The sequence below is a fragment of the Xenopus laevis genome, chromosome 1L, assembly GCF_017654675.1.
Source record: "Xenopus laevis strain J_2021 chromosome 1L, Xenopus_laevis_v10.1, whole genome shotgun sequence".
NCBI lineage: Eukaryota > Metazoa > Chordata > Amphibia > Anura > Pipidae > Xenopus > Xenopus laevis.
The window spans coordinates 122,533,817-122,549,913 of record NC_054371.1 but is presented as its reverse complement, the minus strand read 5'-3'; the positions used below and the strand labels follow the sequence as shown (position 1 = coordinate 122,549,913).

General features: G+C 37.7%; 1 pseudogene; it reads right to left on the bottom strand.

The window, feature by feature from the left end:
- Window positions 1–3,062: 3,062 nt before the first annotated feature.
- Window positions 3,063–16,097, bottom strand: part of LOC108695304 — a 69,174-nt pseudogene continuing 56,139 nt past the window's right edge.

The following is a 16,097-nucleotide window of genomic DNA, read 5'->3' as shown; positions in this document are numbered from 1 at the left end:
CAAAGAGTCATATGCAACTTCCACCTCTAAAAGAAAGCAACTGAGATATCTGCTCAATTATTTTAGCCAAATACCATTATCAGGCCCATTTATCAAGCTGTGAAAAAATCAGCTTCCTGTTTTCGATACACTTCGACAAGTGAAATGCTTTCCAGGTTCCCAAAGTGAATCAAAATAGAGCAGCTTACGCTCAAGTAAAATATTTAAAGGAAAGCTAGCCCATGTATTTATGTATATAAAAGCTTTAGAGGAAAAAAATAGAATCACTAGGCGTCACCACACAGAATGATTTATTTGCACAATGAAAAAATAAATCCTTCTGTGCGTTGAGAACCAGTGAGTGTATTTTTTGTCCTGTGAACCGCAGATAATTTTTTTCTAACTTGTATTCAGGTTATGTGCAGCTGCTGTTACTTAAGTGCATTCCTCCTACTGGCTATTTATTTAAATACATATTTTTGCCATGTAATTAGTGTGGAAAACATCTCATTCTTATGTATATATAACTCTAATAATTTTAAATATCAAAGGGGTCCTCCACCCAAAATATGTTGTTATGTCAGAAGTGATTGGGCTGGGATAGAATGGAGGCATTCTAATAATTTCAGTGGCAGAACTACCGAGGGAGCAGGGGGTGTGATTGGACCAAGACCTGCACCCCCTCAGGGCCCACTGGCAGCTCGAGCACTGCTGAAGCTGGTCGGAAAATCATGCACGGAGGGGGGTCGGCTGCACGTCCCGCAGCTTGGCCCACCCTCCGCTAGTTACGTTACTGAATAATTTTATATGCGATTATACAATAACAAGTGAGTCACTTGTTACCACAGCAAGCTGCATCTTTGTCTAATTTCCGACTTTTTCTATAAACCCTTCCTTTATTTAAGTTGTTGGAAACTTTCAAACTGTCTTAAAACCAATTGTCATCATAAGACCATGCCCTATTCTTTGATTTTTCATTATTGCTGTGGCAATTGTTGCAGGACACAGTTGGAACCTGGAGCCAATAGCTCCAGGGTTCCCTTGCGTATATGAGCGTGCCTGCACAAATGTTTAAAAAGGATATGTGAAGGACTGAATGGTGCTAAGTGCAACTATACAGAAGTGTAAGGAGCACGTATTGACACTAGTAGCTTTAATAAATGTGATTTTTCACACAAACAACTTGGCCAATTTATCAGCCTCCCAAATGCACTTACAGTCATAAATTGCCCTTCATATGTGACATAAGGGCCTTACACTTGCTGGCCCTTACAACCCTTTCTGTATACTGAAAGAATCTTCAGTCTAAGTGACTTTCCCATGTACATTAAAGGGATTGTCCACCTTTATATTAGATTTTAGTATGTTGAGAGTGATATTTTGAGACCATTAGCATTGGTTTTCTTTTCAATAGTTTTTATTTGCATTTTAGTTGACACAGAATAAAGGAATAAGAACAATCATATAATACTCAAAAAGTCAGGAAAAGAGAGTAAAAAGGGGGAAGATATGACCTATATTCAGCCTGCTATTAGGGCCATAGTAAAAAAAAGCATATAATAAGTAGTGATGGGCGAATTTATTCGCCAGGCGCGAATTCGCAGCGAATTCCCGCGGTTCGCCACTGGCGAATAAGTTTGTCAGCAAAAATTTGCCGGCGTCAAAATAAATGGACGCCTGCGTTTGTTTTTTTGGATGCCGGCGCAATTTCGGCAAAAACGGACGGCTGCGTCCAAAAAAATGGACGCTGGCGTCAAAAACAGACTCCGGCATGAAAAACAAGTTGCCGTTTTGCAAATTTCTCGACGTTTTGCAAACTTTGAGGGAAATTTGCTAATTTTTCGACGATGCGAAATGCCCCAAATTCGCCCATCACTAATAATAAGTACAGAAAGTTACTACAACAACTTAACGAATGGATGTAAAATTAGACACAGTTATAATAACTTTACATCAATTTAGGTGAGGTCCCATATATATGCATTGGTTTTCATTTTTTATTATTTGTGGTTTTTGAGTTATCTAGCTTTTTATTCAGCAGCTTTCCAGTTTGCAAGCCAAATTACCCTAGCAACCATGCATTGATTTGAATAAGAGACAGAAGGCCTGAACAGAAAGATGAGAAATAAAAAGTAGCAATAACAATAAATGTGTAGCCTTACAGAGCATTTGTTATTTTAAATAGAGTCACTGACCCCATTTCAAAACTGGAAGCTTCAAAGAGTTAGAAGTCGGCAAACTATTCAAAAACTATGAAAAAAAAATGGCGGCCATTTGAAAAGTTGCTTAGAATTAGCCATTCTATAAAAAAATTAACGAAAATGTGAACCACCCCTTTAAGTTTTCAGTGTTTTTAAAGTTATTTATAACTGCTGCAATGATGCAAGTCCGCTGATTACAAGACCAGGAGGAGAACTGACTACTGTTACTTTATTTATCTAATGGAAGAAAATGAATGCAAACTGGCCATATTATATCCTGTTGCATTGTTTTGGATGTCAGACCAAGAGAACAGAAAGGGATAAACAAATACCACTTTCAGCTGCAATTCTATTTATGAATAACTTTAAAGCCATTGTAAATGTGTAATAAATGTGTATTGAAAAGTTGCTCAGAATGACATTTCCTTTCATAATGTAAATTATCAGTTTTCGAGTGGTGGACTCTTTTTAGGGAAATTTATTCTGGCCAATAATTAATGTAGAAACCCCTGACAAGTGTAAATGGATTTATCACTGCGTGAAAAATGCTGCACGAATTTCACAAAAAAAATGGTTATTTCAGAAATAATCAGAAGGTAGTATTTACTGGTCATCTGTTCAAAAGCAAACATCTTATTGGTTGTCATGGGTTACTGCTCCTGGGAAAATGTAGAAGGCTATAATCAAACTCATTTGCATGGCTGAGCCCACATGGCATAACCACTGAAAGTAAATGTTGACACCAATATTTAAAACGTGGTTAGTTCTCTTATAAAGAGAATACTCAGATATATTTATACAAATCTCTTTCTTAAAAATGGTGATTTACCATTGTTTTCCCGTTGTAAATCCAATAAAGATCCCAATGAGTTTTTTTTAGCATCAAAGTGCCTGCAGTAAAAGGACACTCAACAAATATGCATTCATTGCTTCCACTTTTTTGCTCAGGGATTTCTGTAGTTTCAGGATTCTTTTGAACAAAAGATTTAACAATACAAGAAATTTAAACTACTTTCATGCTGCCAAAGAAAGAAACAAAATGGCTGAAGGGTTTGCGCCTATTGTTATGCTCTCTGGTTTCAATATACAAGATCCCCACTGAGATTTGACCTCACTCTGCTCATCGTATGCCCCTGACTCCAGCAATATTTACTTAGAAAGTCCAAAGAGGAAACAGCGCAACAGGAAAAACTGATTGTAAAGCGCTGGAAAACTTTAGTGTTAACAGACCAAACAATCAAGTCATATCCAGATAGAAGCAGATTAAGGGGCCCATTTACTTAGCTCGAGTGTAGGATTAGAGGAAAAAAACTTCGAAATTCAAATGTTTTTTTTGGTTACTTCGACCATCGAATTGGCTACTTCGACCTTCGACTTTGAATCGAACGATTCGAACTAAAAATCGTTCGACTATTCGACCATTCGATAGTTGAAGTACTGTCTCTTTAAGAAAAAACTTTGACCCCCTAGTTCGCCACCTAAAAGCTACCGAAGTCCATGTTAGCCTATGGAGAAGGTCCCCATAGGCTTTGCTAGCTTTTTTTGGTCGAACAAAAATCGTTCGATCGATGGATTAAAATCCTTCTAATCGAACGGTTCGAAGGATTTAATCGGTCGATTGAATGATTTTTCGAATAGCGCTAAATCCTTCAACTTCGATATCGGTATTTAACTTCGACAGTGGAATATTGAGGGTTAATTAACCCTCGATATTAGACCTTAAGTAAATTTGCCCCTTAGTGTTAATTCATCACAGTGCCCCCCACGTTCTCAATCCCTGTGATATCAACAGTCCACATCATGGCATTATAAATTAAAAAAAGTAAACATAAAATAAGGTTTATCAATGTATATTTATTCAAAATAAAAGCAACTTGTATGAGTACCCACAATATGCAGTAGAGCACTGAAGCTTGCAATAAGAAGCTACACTAGGCAACCTTCTTCTAATGTCATGCAGTGTATATCTGTATTGTCTACAGAGATCCGTTTGTAGGTACCATGATGGTACATTCTGTGCCTCTACATTGACGTGTTTCCTATACACCCCTGCATCCTCAAATGTTGTGAAACAATTTCCACTTGTTTTTGATATGGAAAGTTTTCATACTGGACTGCACAGTGTTGTCTCTCTTATTTTCCTGGGCATGTGACAGAGTTCAGTTTGTCTGTTAGCCATTATTTTGGCTCCAGACCCATAAAAGTAAGTTTAATTTAATTTAATTGTATGGTTCTCCCAGCCCTCATCACTCCTTGTCCTGATGCAATGGGGTAGTGAGGTTATGACTGATACAGAGGAAAGTTAGGCATACCAGATCACAAACATCCATGCATATGTCTAATAAATGCTTGCTGCAGGGCTGCACTGCATTTAAATTAAAATATAGCCATGCCTAGTTTTCTAAATGTGGGTCTGAATTTTTAAGTAATCTGATCACAAAACTAAAACAACCTCTGTTTTGTTTCATTTACTGTTATATACAGGAAGACATCAGTTGGTTGCAAATAAATATTTCTGTAAAATTATACATCAAGTCAGAATACTTTAAGGGTCCTACGAATAGAAGTGCATTTCAGGAGGCGAGAACTTAAGTTGCCTGGTGTTGCAAAGGGAGATTGTGAATGAACCCACCATTGCACCACAAAAGGAGAGGTCTAAACTTCGGCTATTGAACACAAGTGTGTTTTTTTTTTTTTTTTTTAACATAAGTGAGTTTAATGTAAGTTAAGGTCTTCATCTCATGACTGCATTAGCAAAAAAAGATAAAAACCTCCAATGTTCAACTGACACAAGAAGAAGGCAGAAAGGTCACTTTACAATACAGAAGTCTCAAGATTTATCTACTCCACTCGCACCTTTCCTGTAATGGCACTTCCCTTCTCTGTGGCTGATACGCAGCTAAAACGAAATCTTACTCCTGGTAAGTAGTATACCGTTCAAGGGCACCCAAACACTTATTGAGATGCAGATGATGACGGATCTCGGTTAGGTTAGGAGTTTCATGCAGAGGATCACCACAACTGCAAAACAATGTAGAGATGGTTTAGTAAAGTATTGTCCAAATGCCAACAAAAAACTGCCCTACATACAGTACTCAGACCTGGAGGCAGGAACCTTACCAGTTATATATGTCTGATTCAGAAGCTAACTAATATAATGACATAGTTATTTAAAAAATAAAAAAACAAATCTCTATTAAATGTAAACCTTACATATAGATACAGTACCCTCAGCTTCAGTGACCTGGATTAGGCAAAAACTAAACAGGTGATCAGGTGCCATCAAACAAGGTCACAAAATGTCACAAAGGGGTAATTCAACTTTACTATAAGGTAAATAGTGACATTCTGAGACACTCTGCAATTAGTCTTCATTTTTTTAAGTTATGTAGCTTTTTGTTCATCAGCTCTCCAGTTTGGAATGACAGAAGTTATCTAGTTGCTAGGGTCCAATTTATCTTAGCAAGAACTATAAAAATTAAAAAATGAAGACCAACTGAAAAGTTGCTAAGGATAGGGCATTCTATAACCTACTGAAAGTAAACTTTGAGGGGAACTATCCCTTCAACAACTTCAAGATAATTTTCCACATTTTTTATAAACAGAATATTGAGTGACCAGCACCTGACTTACAATTTTTCCAGTTTTTGCTTGAGAATATTAATGAAGTTATTCACTCCTTGGCCAGTTTGACAAGACAGAAAGCATGTTGTGGGAAGCTCTTGGTCCTCACACAGCTCTTGCATTTTGGCATTTTGGGTGTAGCAGATGACGTGCATAGAACAAGCAAAACCTCCCTGAGGTTGCCCTGTGATGATGGAGAACGCAAGAGGCTCTTCAGATGTGCAAGTATGGAGATCCTTGAACTTTGCTTGCATCTAATACTACTATAAGGATATCAGCGTTATCCAGCCTAGAAAGCAAAGTAAAAGAAGAGTGAATATATGCATCCTAAGGGCATTTCTCAATTAACCTTTCTTCTTCAAGTTAAGTTTAAATCTTCATTGTAAGGGCTCCTTCCAAAACCTTTCCTTATTTCTTACTGGCCTCATGATAATTTATGCCCCTATTATAAACCCTTTATAGTGCATAAAGTAAGCCTGAGGTCAGAAAGAATACACATAATTTGGAAAAAAGCATAGGCAGGGGAATACCTCAATGAGGTTTAAATAAACTTTTGTTAGTCCTCTCCCTAAATTCTTAACATCAGCAAGAATACTGGATCATTCTAATGAGAGCTGCCTGTTTTCACAGCAATTTCTTGGTGTCTTATAGGTGTAGATCACAACCCCAACAGATCTCCTTAGTGCCCTGTCTACCGGGTTGGAAATATTCCAAGCTTGCTTTTGATAGGCAGCACAGTGCATACTTTTTTTCTACTACTATTTGCATGAGTATATGGATATTAAATAACCTGTAAAATAATTATTTACAGCCAGACATATAATTTCATCAGTAATAAAAGGTGCTTGGTAATGTCTCAAGACGGACTCAACTTAAATAAGAAATAACGAACCACCTACTTTAAAACTACAAGACAACTTAATGCAGCTTGGTGTCTTTATATGGTTGTGGAGTTGTCATATGTAAACTCAGTCAGGATGCTTCTCTGAGCACTTTTGCAATTTATATAAATTTTCTGTTTTTAGCGGTTTCTTAGATATATGCAGTTTAGGCTTCTAATAGCAGGCTCAACTAGGAATAAGCAACCCTAGGGTTAAAGGAGAACTAAAGCTGAACTAAAGAAGTAGACTAGAAATGTTGTACATTATGTTTTGGGTTTCTGTACCAGCCCAAAGCAACCACAGCCCTTTAGCAGTTAATAAGTCCCAATAGCTCCCCATCTTCCTTTCTGCTGATTCACTGCACATGCTCTGTGCTGCTGCAGTTACTGAGCTTAGGGACAACTCGAAATATACATTACACATAGGGCACTATTCGACCATTCGATAGTCGAAGTACTGTCTCTTTAAAAAGAACTTCTACCAACTACTTTGCCACCTAAAACCCACTGAGCACCAATGTTAGCCTATGGGGAAGGTTAAAAAACCCTCAAAGTAAAATCCTTCGAATTCGAAGGATTGTAGCGCAAAACGTTTGATCGAACGATCACATAAAAATCGTTCGATCGAACGATTTTAAGCGATCGATCAAAGGATTTTTGGTCGACCCAAAAAAAAGCAGTTGAATGCTTTTTTAAAGAGACAGTACTTTGATTATTGAATGGTGGAACGATTTTTACTTCGAATCGTTCGAATCCTTCAATTCGGTCGAATTCGATCAAATTTGACCAATTCGATGGTCGAAGTAACCAAAAAAATACTTTTATATATTTTTTTATTCAAATTATTCACTCGAGCTTAGTAAATCTGCCCCATAGACTATAAATGTCACAATATAAGGCTGATTTATAATTAATACAGATAATTACTAAATGGCAGCACAGAAACAAATGCAGCTAGCACGAGAATTGAATAATCAGCTCTATAGCATCATCTTATATTACAGGCAAACCTCATTTTCTGATTCATAATTTGCAGCAACCCCTAAGTTTAGCTTCTCAACAGCCACTCAGAGCCCACTGAGCATGTGAGTGTCGCAGACACTTTCCAAAATGGTGACCCCCTTTGATAAGTTTGATGTTCTGCATTACTGCTATTGAGAAGCTGAAACTTTAGGCTGGTGCAAGAAGTGCAGTATATAAAATATGCATTTTAGTCAAATTCATTTATAGGGATTAGTTTTCCTTTAACAGAAAATCATAGACAGGGTAGCTGCCACTCTTGGCCTTCAAAGAGAGCTGATGAAGCTTGCCTAGCAGTATAAAAATATCTAAATCTGACAATATCTCAATGTCAACTGTTAACTTATGACAGCAGGGGGAAATGGAAAATCTAAAAATCTTGGATCGCAATACAGTGACGGGAGGCTGGGGGATAGGTTTCTAAATTGGGTAACGAGAAAACTGGGAGAGTTGACAGCTTGGGCTCAGTTTACACCAATTCATTTTATTTTGGTTTAAAAATAGGTGTATTATTTGATCATATAAAGCTTAAAGACAACACACTATTCTCCAATAAATTCCTTCACATGAACAATTCAGTTTGATGATGTGGCATAAAGATGCATACACAAACTGGCATTAAGAGCTCCAAATTGCCAGCTGAGAAATGAACAGTGACCAACTTGTTTGCACTAGCTTCCAGCTGGATATTCAGAAAACAGTACATTTAAGCACCATAGGAGGCTCTTATCTTTAGTGCCACAAGGCAGAGCTTACCCTTAGTGCTGCAGTAAAGTGTTCATCCTGAGTGTCCCAGGGGAGCTTTATTCTGAGGACCACAGAAAAACACTTATCCAGTGGATTACAGGGACAGCTTTTCCTGAGCAGTATGGTGAAGCACTTATGAGTGCCTCTGGGGAGGGCTTATCCTATGCACAACAAGGAAAGCTTATCCTGAGTGGCGCAGAAACGCACTTACCCTCAGGGCCAGAGCTGGGCACTTATCCTGTCCATCTATCCTCAGTGTAATGGGAAATGTATCCTGGGTGCCAGAGGGATACTGTTTACCCTGAGCCCCACATAACAGTGAGGGTACAATACATAATTGTTGGTATGGGGTAGAACTCATATCTAGTGATGTAAGCATGTCAAGTGACTACCTCTGTAGTGTTCTCAATAGATAATTGAGGCTTAATTTACAATGTTATAGTTCTATATTATAATATAGAACAGATTATATTATAGAGAAATATATTTATATATTTAGTGAGTAATTAACTGTATCAACAAGGCACCCAAAACCTACCAGTTCCTCCTTTACTGCTGGTCAAATGCAGATGCAGGTTTAGAGGATGGCATTTTTGGTCATATCCAGTACCTAGGATCCTAGGCAATGTTTGCCGACCAGAAGCATGCCCAGTATGAATGCTCAAGCACCCCTGCACTCTAGTTGTAAACTTTTCACTTGTGCACCTTTGACAGAAGATCTTTGTGTGAAAAGCCAAAAAAGTGGCAAACCTGCAAAAGTATAAAGTGTCCCTCCACCAGTGGAGAAAAAGGAATGAGAATTTAATTTGCACCAATGCATAGTGTATGCAATAAAACTTGCACAGAAAAATAAGCAGCCTTCACATACAGTAGGTTGTAAAAATGCTCTACACAGTTTTTTTTCTACACATGACCAGGGGCAGCTGGGAAATTGACAAAATGTCTAGCCCCATGTCAGATTTCAAAATTGAATATAAAAAAATCTGTTTGCTCTGGATTTCAGCGCAGAATGCTGCTAGAGCAGCACTATTAACTGATTCATTTTGAAAAAAAAATTTTCCCATGACAGTATCCCTTTAAGGATAATGGTTTGTGGTCAATATACAACTTTTTAACTCTTCTTATTTTTGGGAGTCCAAAACTGAATCACCTTCTATTGTCCTACAAGATGGCCATACACAGTAAGATTGGCTAGTTTGGTAAAGTCACTAAATAAGCCGAAAAATGAAAACCAATTGCAAATTGTCTCAGAATATCACCCTCTATATCATACTAAAAGTTCATTTAAAGGTGAACAACCTTTTTAATACCACTGACTGGTTCTTCAGGTATGGAGCACAATTAATCAAATGGTATTCTAAAGGACAAATTAGAGAACTGTATAGAAAATCATTAAAAAGCATAAATATAAAAATGCAAAATAAACTGCAAAGTATCAATATGGCTCTAATTCATAGAACACTATTTCATGCAATGCACAGGAGCTGCATCAGTGGTGTGATTGCCAAAGTTTTTCAAAACATCTTCTTATATAAAACCTGGTCTTAACAAATATGTGCAATGTTCCTCTTGAACACATGTTTATGTTTAAAAAAAAACTTTTAACAGAGCCGGGAAAAAAGTATCCTAACTATAAACCAAAATGATATTTTATTGCACCAAATTTTACATTTCTGTAGTGCTAGAGACTAGACATTTAAAGGTAGCACAGGCGGGTGTGGCAGGATGGGAGTTTTGTGTCTGGGTATTGTTTTTAGTGATACTGACAATTCCTGTGCCTATCATAGCAAAATAATTTTAGTGCTATTTCTAGAATTAAAAAATTCTCAGTGGCGTAACTACCGGGGGAGCAGGGGGTGCAATTGGGCCAGGGCCCGCACCCCCTCAGGGCCCCCCGGCAGCTTGCGCGCCACTGGATTCCGGCCAAAATTATCGTAGGGAGGGGGGCGGGGGTACCCGGCTGTGTGTCCCACACCAGGGCCCATCCCCCTCTAGTTACTTTACTTGTGGAAATATTCTAACTTTGTAAACGAAGTGTAAAATGATTCATGAGATTGAAGGCTAAATCTGCAGTGCAGGACGGATGTCTACCATGATATGCTTTTATATGCTTTTATGAAATTTTGTAGCAAATTAATCCAAATTGTGCATCTAGACTGCTCAATTAAATTTGTTTTTGTTCCTCCCTTTGTCAGGTTTCAAAAAGACTACTGACAACTACAAAACCCAATATACCCAAACCAATCAGTGATTTTAGAGCATAGAAGCTGAACAGAAGAATTTCTGAAAAAAGAGTGTAATAAAAGCAACGACAATAAGATTGAAGCATCAAGGGCGATCATTTTTTGCCTGCTAGAAAGAGGTAGAAGAGGAATATACTATATAACAACAAACAGTAAAGACTAATTGAAATATTATATCATGTCCTATTCTTAGCAAGTTTTAAGTGTGAATAAATATGGCAACAAAAAGGTGCCCCCTGAAATATGTGTTCAAAAAAACAATAGCCTTTCTGGTTTTTCTAGGAACAGTTTTTCTGTTCTCTAGGAATTGTTGTTATTGGAAATGACTTTATGGCAGCCAAAAAAGCGGGAAGGAGTTGGATAGTCTTAGATTATTGTTTGTTCTTATGATGCCTGCTCAATTAGAGCCTATTTTAAGGACATAGAACAGGCTGTACTGCTGCAGCGTGCCAGTACTAAAGCTTAAAAATCTGATTCATTTATCTGCATCTACTGAGAGAAAAAGCTTTATATATTGTTGGTAAATGTCCATGCTAACACGTAGCAAAATACTGATGGCAAGCAGCACAATGGAAGGGAGTATTTCCTATCGTCTGGCAAAAAGTAAGCTAGAGATGGCTTTTCTCCAATAAAGCCCGCTTCATTTTATGCAAGGACTTGCATCACTGGTTCAGCATAATCCTTTAAGATAGGATAAATAGAATATAAAACATACATATATTTTTAAATATTAGGAACAAAGTAGAATTGTTTTAATAACACCTGATGCAGATGGCCAGTTACTGGATCACATAAAGCCATCACTCTGCCTCTCTGCCTTTCTCATGTGCCCTCTGGAATACACAGGTTGCAAGTCATAAGACACAAGTAACATCACTACTAGACAACTGACATCAGTAAGTAATGTTTATATAAAGGATAAAATATCCCCTACTACTATAGATCCTGAACCTGTGTGTTTTTATATGATCAAAGACATCCTTGGTAACTTCCAGGGCCGGATTTACATAGCAGGCGCCCCTAGGCCCCGTCCCTTCCCTTTTATTTGCTCAGATTTTCATCCTTCATCATCATTCATCATTTTCACCAGAGCAATGGGGATTGGCACACAGGGAATGTAAAAAACGATTGTATCAAATTCGCCTCCCCAGTGTTTCTGAACCAATGTGGGTGTGGTTGGGCAGCATGCCGCCTCCTAAAATCCTGCAACCCTAGGCCCGAGCATTGGTGGCCTCTCCACAAATCTGGGTTTGGTAACTTCTAATAAGATCACAAATTATAGTAAACTATGCTTTAACAGGAAAGTCACAAAACTCTTACATCCATTCCTGAAAAGCCTGGCCCACATGGGAATTAAGAATCTAATAGGGAAAACAAAATGTGATTGTTTGCATGCAGCCTTTCACTCACGCAAGATATAATCTGGCTAATCCATCTGCGGTGCTGGCCTATTTCCAGCAATGCAGACACTTTATAAATTAGCTCAGTTTGCTAGAGAAACACTCACTGCATTTTTGTTTTATTTCCTCGTGCAGCTGCCCTTAAATAGCACCACTGGGTATTCTGTGGTATTTTGTACCAATGGAAGAAAAGAAGTTACCCATTTAACCCTTCACTACAGGTTTGAAGAGCAAATGTTTTTGTTTTAAGTTACATTTAGGTAAGGAAATGACCTATACTTGGGGTTAGCGTCTCCAGGGGCAAAGAGACAGCTGTGTTTTTATTTAAATGAATGTTTTTTAAGTGGACACATATTACATAAGTCATATTATCAAGTAGTTACCCATAGTCAGATTCATATTTTAGGTGTTTGTTAAATGCTGATGTATGACTGCAAGTTTGTTACCAGGATTTAGTTAATTCTTAATTCTTGCCAGCCATCTTCCTTTTTATCAGCTCCCTGAAGGTTCAGGTGGTATGTATTAAATGAGTTGTTTTTAGAGTTTGCACACACCGCTCTTTTGCTCTTCTTACGCCTTCCTTTTCAACTGGGTCTTCAGACTCACAAAGTCCTGCAGTATCGCTCCAGATAACAGGGCACCCCCCAATATTCAGTACTGTCTCCACTACATCACAGGTAGTGCCATGGATAGGGGAGACAATGGCAGCAGGTTTCTAACCTGTGAAAGAAATATCCACATAATATTAAGCTATATAATATATACAAGTGTGATGGCACTGAGCTGGCTATTTCCATTTCACCTTGGAGGTCCATGACCTAAATAAAGGCACTCGGCCTGCAGACTCATGCCTTTATACGACCATCAAACTCTTTGGTGTTATGCTTATATTTTACAAAATGGGTGTACATTGTTCCCTATATAAAGTGACTTGCTGCAGACTTCCAACACTGGGTAAACAACTGAATTTGTTGGGTGAATGCATCCTCAATTCCTATTGCAACTGCTGGGTGTAGCTATCACTGAGAATAATTTCCTTATTGCCAACTTTTTCAGATGCAATGGTATAAAAAGCAGTGCCCACGTGAGCATGAGGCTGCCTGTGTCAATTTATATATTAGGATATATCTAGTGCCATCCATCTACCAGTGGCTGCTGATTGATAAGAAACTTGTAGTTGCATTGCGATTCTGCAAAAGTCTACAGCTTTCCTGTGGCTTTCTGTAAAACACTACAGCTTGCATTGCAAAGGAATAAAAGATAATTCTTTATGGGAAAGGAGTCAGAGAAACAACCAAAATACTTCGGAAGTAATGTACCAGTAGTGTTATAATATCACATTTATTAGCAGTGGCTCGATGGTGGCTGTATAACCTACACATGGTTTGTTTTCATCGCCCAGTTTTAAACAAATGGCAACAAAACTACCCATGTAGCCCTGGCAGAAAAGCTGTTAAAGTGTTGCACAATAACAGGTTTGTTTCTTCTAAGCCACTACAGTAAATGACAGAAAAGAAAATACAAAATTATAGGGTGGTTCACCTTTCAGTTAAGTTGTAATATTTTGTAGAATGGCCAATTCTAAGCAATTGGCCATCAATTGGTCTTCATTATTTATTTATTTTTATAGCTTTTTCATTACTTCCCTTCTTCTTCTGACTCTTTCCAGTTTGTAAATGGGGGTCACTGACCCCATCTAAAAACAAATGCTCTGTAAGGCTACAAATGTATTGTTACTGCTACTTTTTATAACTCCTCTTTCTGTTCAGGCCTCTCCTATTTATATTTCAGTCTCCCATCAAATCAATGCATGGTTGCTAGGGCAATTTGCACCCTGGCAACCTGAAATTGCAAACTGGAGAGCTGTTGAATAAAAATTGAATAACTGAAAAATAATTGCAAATTGTCTCAGACTATCACTCTCTACACCATACTAAAAGTTAACTGAAAGGTGAACAATCCCTTTAATGCCTTTCTTCCCGGATCTTTTTTGATACTATACATTATACAAAGATGGTGCTTATTAAAGTGGTCACCGATGTGACTCCACTGCAAATACAATACCAAATACAGGATCCAAACTTAAGGTGAGTATTTTTTCCTCTGAAGAACAAAAGTCCAGAATTTGCTGGTATTAAACTTTTTGCTCTGTTTTTTTTTTTGCAAGAGTACTTTGAGGAGAATGATTTGCAACTATTTTTCTCCCTATGTATCAATATATCAATTTATGCTGATGCTTTATAAATACGTGTTAACAATAATAAGGAAAAAGCAGCAAGGAAGAGGTCCCATTTTTTCTCTTTTGGGGGTTAGGGGCAGGGCAATACATCAACATCCTTTTTCCAAAATTCACTGAGCTGGTATACCTTTAAATCATGCAATTTATAATAATACCATGATAGGCTAAGAATACAAAGTTAAGGATCTGACCCCATTAATCACTACATGGCAATGAAAAGGTTCACATCCTACAATGCAAAACATATAGTTAACAATGGAAGGCCCTTGAAGGGGAAGGAAATTAAATGAAACTGTAACTGATGCTATATGGAACTCATTAACCTCTGCAAGAGGGCAAAACCTGCCATTGACTGAAGGAAAAAAACAGGCTGTAATACACTTTTTCAGGGTTTGGAAAGTTGCTTTTTTTAAAGAATATTTTGTTGGGACACACCAGGAGAATAGTCACCCAGCAATTAATCTCCTCTGGCAAAGGCGACTAATCTTCTTCAGCCTTGCGAGATAACTTTGCGGCAATTCTTATACTCCAGCAATTCCTAAACTACATCGACCAGCAAAATATCCTTCAAAAATATCCAACTTTAAAACAGGTCCATTTAAATGATTTGTGCCAGTGTGTAATTGTTGTTTTATTAGTCTCTGAAATCCCTACTTTGAAATATATACAAAAATATTTCCAGAGAGACTCGTGTTACTGTGCGTGGCTTTTGTGAAAAGAAATGAAGCTTTAAAGGCAACAGAATTATTCAAAATGCCACATCATTCAAATTTTGCTAACCAATATATGTGGCCATTTGATTAAACTTTAAATGAAATCAAGTCAAAAAAAAAAATCCTTAGTTGTTTGCAATAGTGCACAAAATCAGAACCAGGGTGTTGAGTCAAACCCATTTACCTCTCCCATTAGGTGACAAAGTGATTACAATGATTTCCCGTTACCATCAGAACCACAGTCCTATGACTTCTGATGGTAAATACTAATAATACTAAGATTTAACTAATCAAGCCTACTAACAAGCCTAAACTATTAAGGTCAAATTGGGAGTAGCATCAGTAAACATTACTGGTATGCATGCCGGAGACCTCTAGTGACCAAACAGAGGTATAACCAAATACTCAATAATTTCTCCAAGGCATGCTAATAGGTAAAAAATAGACTTTATTTACATCAATAGTTAAAAAACATGAGAAATATCCCCTCTAACGCCTGACGCGTTTCATGCTTACCCAGCAGAAGCCTATGACTAAGTGCTGGGTAAGCATGAAACGCGGCAGGCGTTAGAGGGGATATTTCTCATGTTTTTTTAACTATTGATGTAAATAAAGTATATTTTTTTACCTATTAGCATGCCTTGGAGAAATTATTGAGTATTTTACTAACAAGCCTAAACTGCTCCATTCTACACACCTGGTTGTTGCCACTCTGCTACATTTACATACATTACCAACTGCCAGCAATAAAAGATCTCTTCAGCAACTTGTACCCTGAAAACACCACTCATCCCTACAAAAACTAACCAGTCTCCATTCAATATTTCTTGCACTTGCACTATGTGTGACCCCTCCTATTGTTTTCCATGTCCACTCCATATTGGGAAGTAGTATCCTTAGGCCATGCACAGGAAGGTTTTTTGCTTATTTATTATCCACCTGGTAAGATGAGCACCATTTAGGCCAAATGAATGGTCCCCATGCCCACAGACTGGACTATAAGATTGAGCAAATCAAGGGGCCCAATTATCAAACCTTGAATTTATCTGGT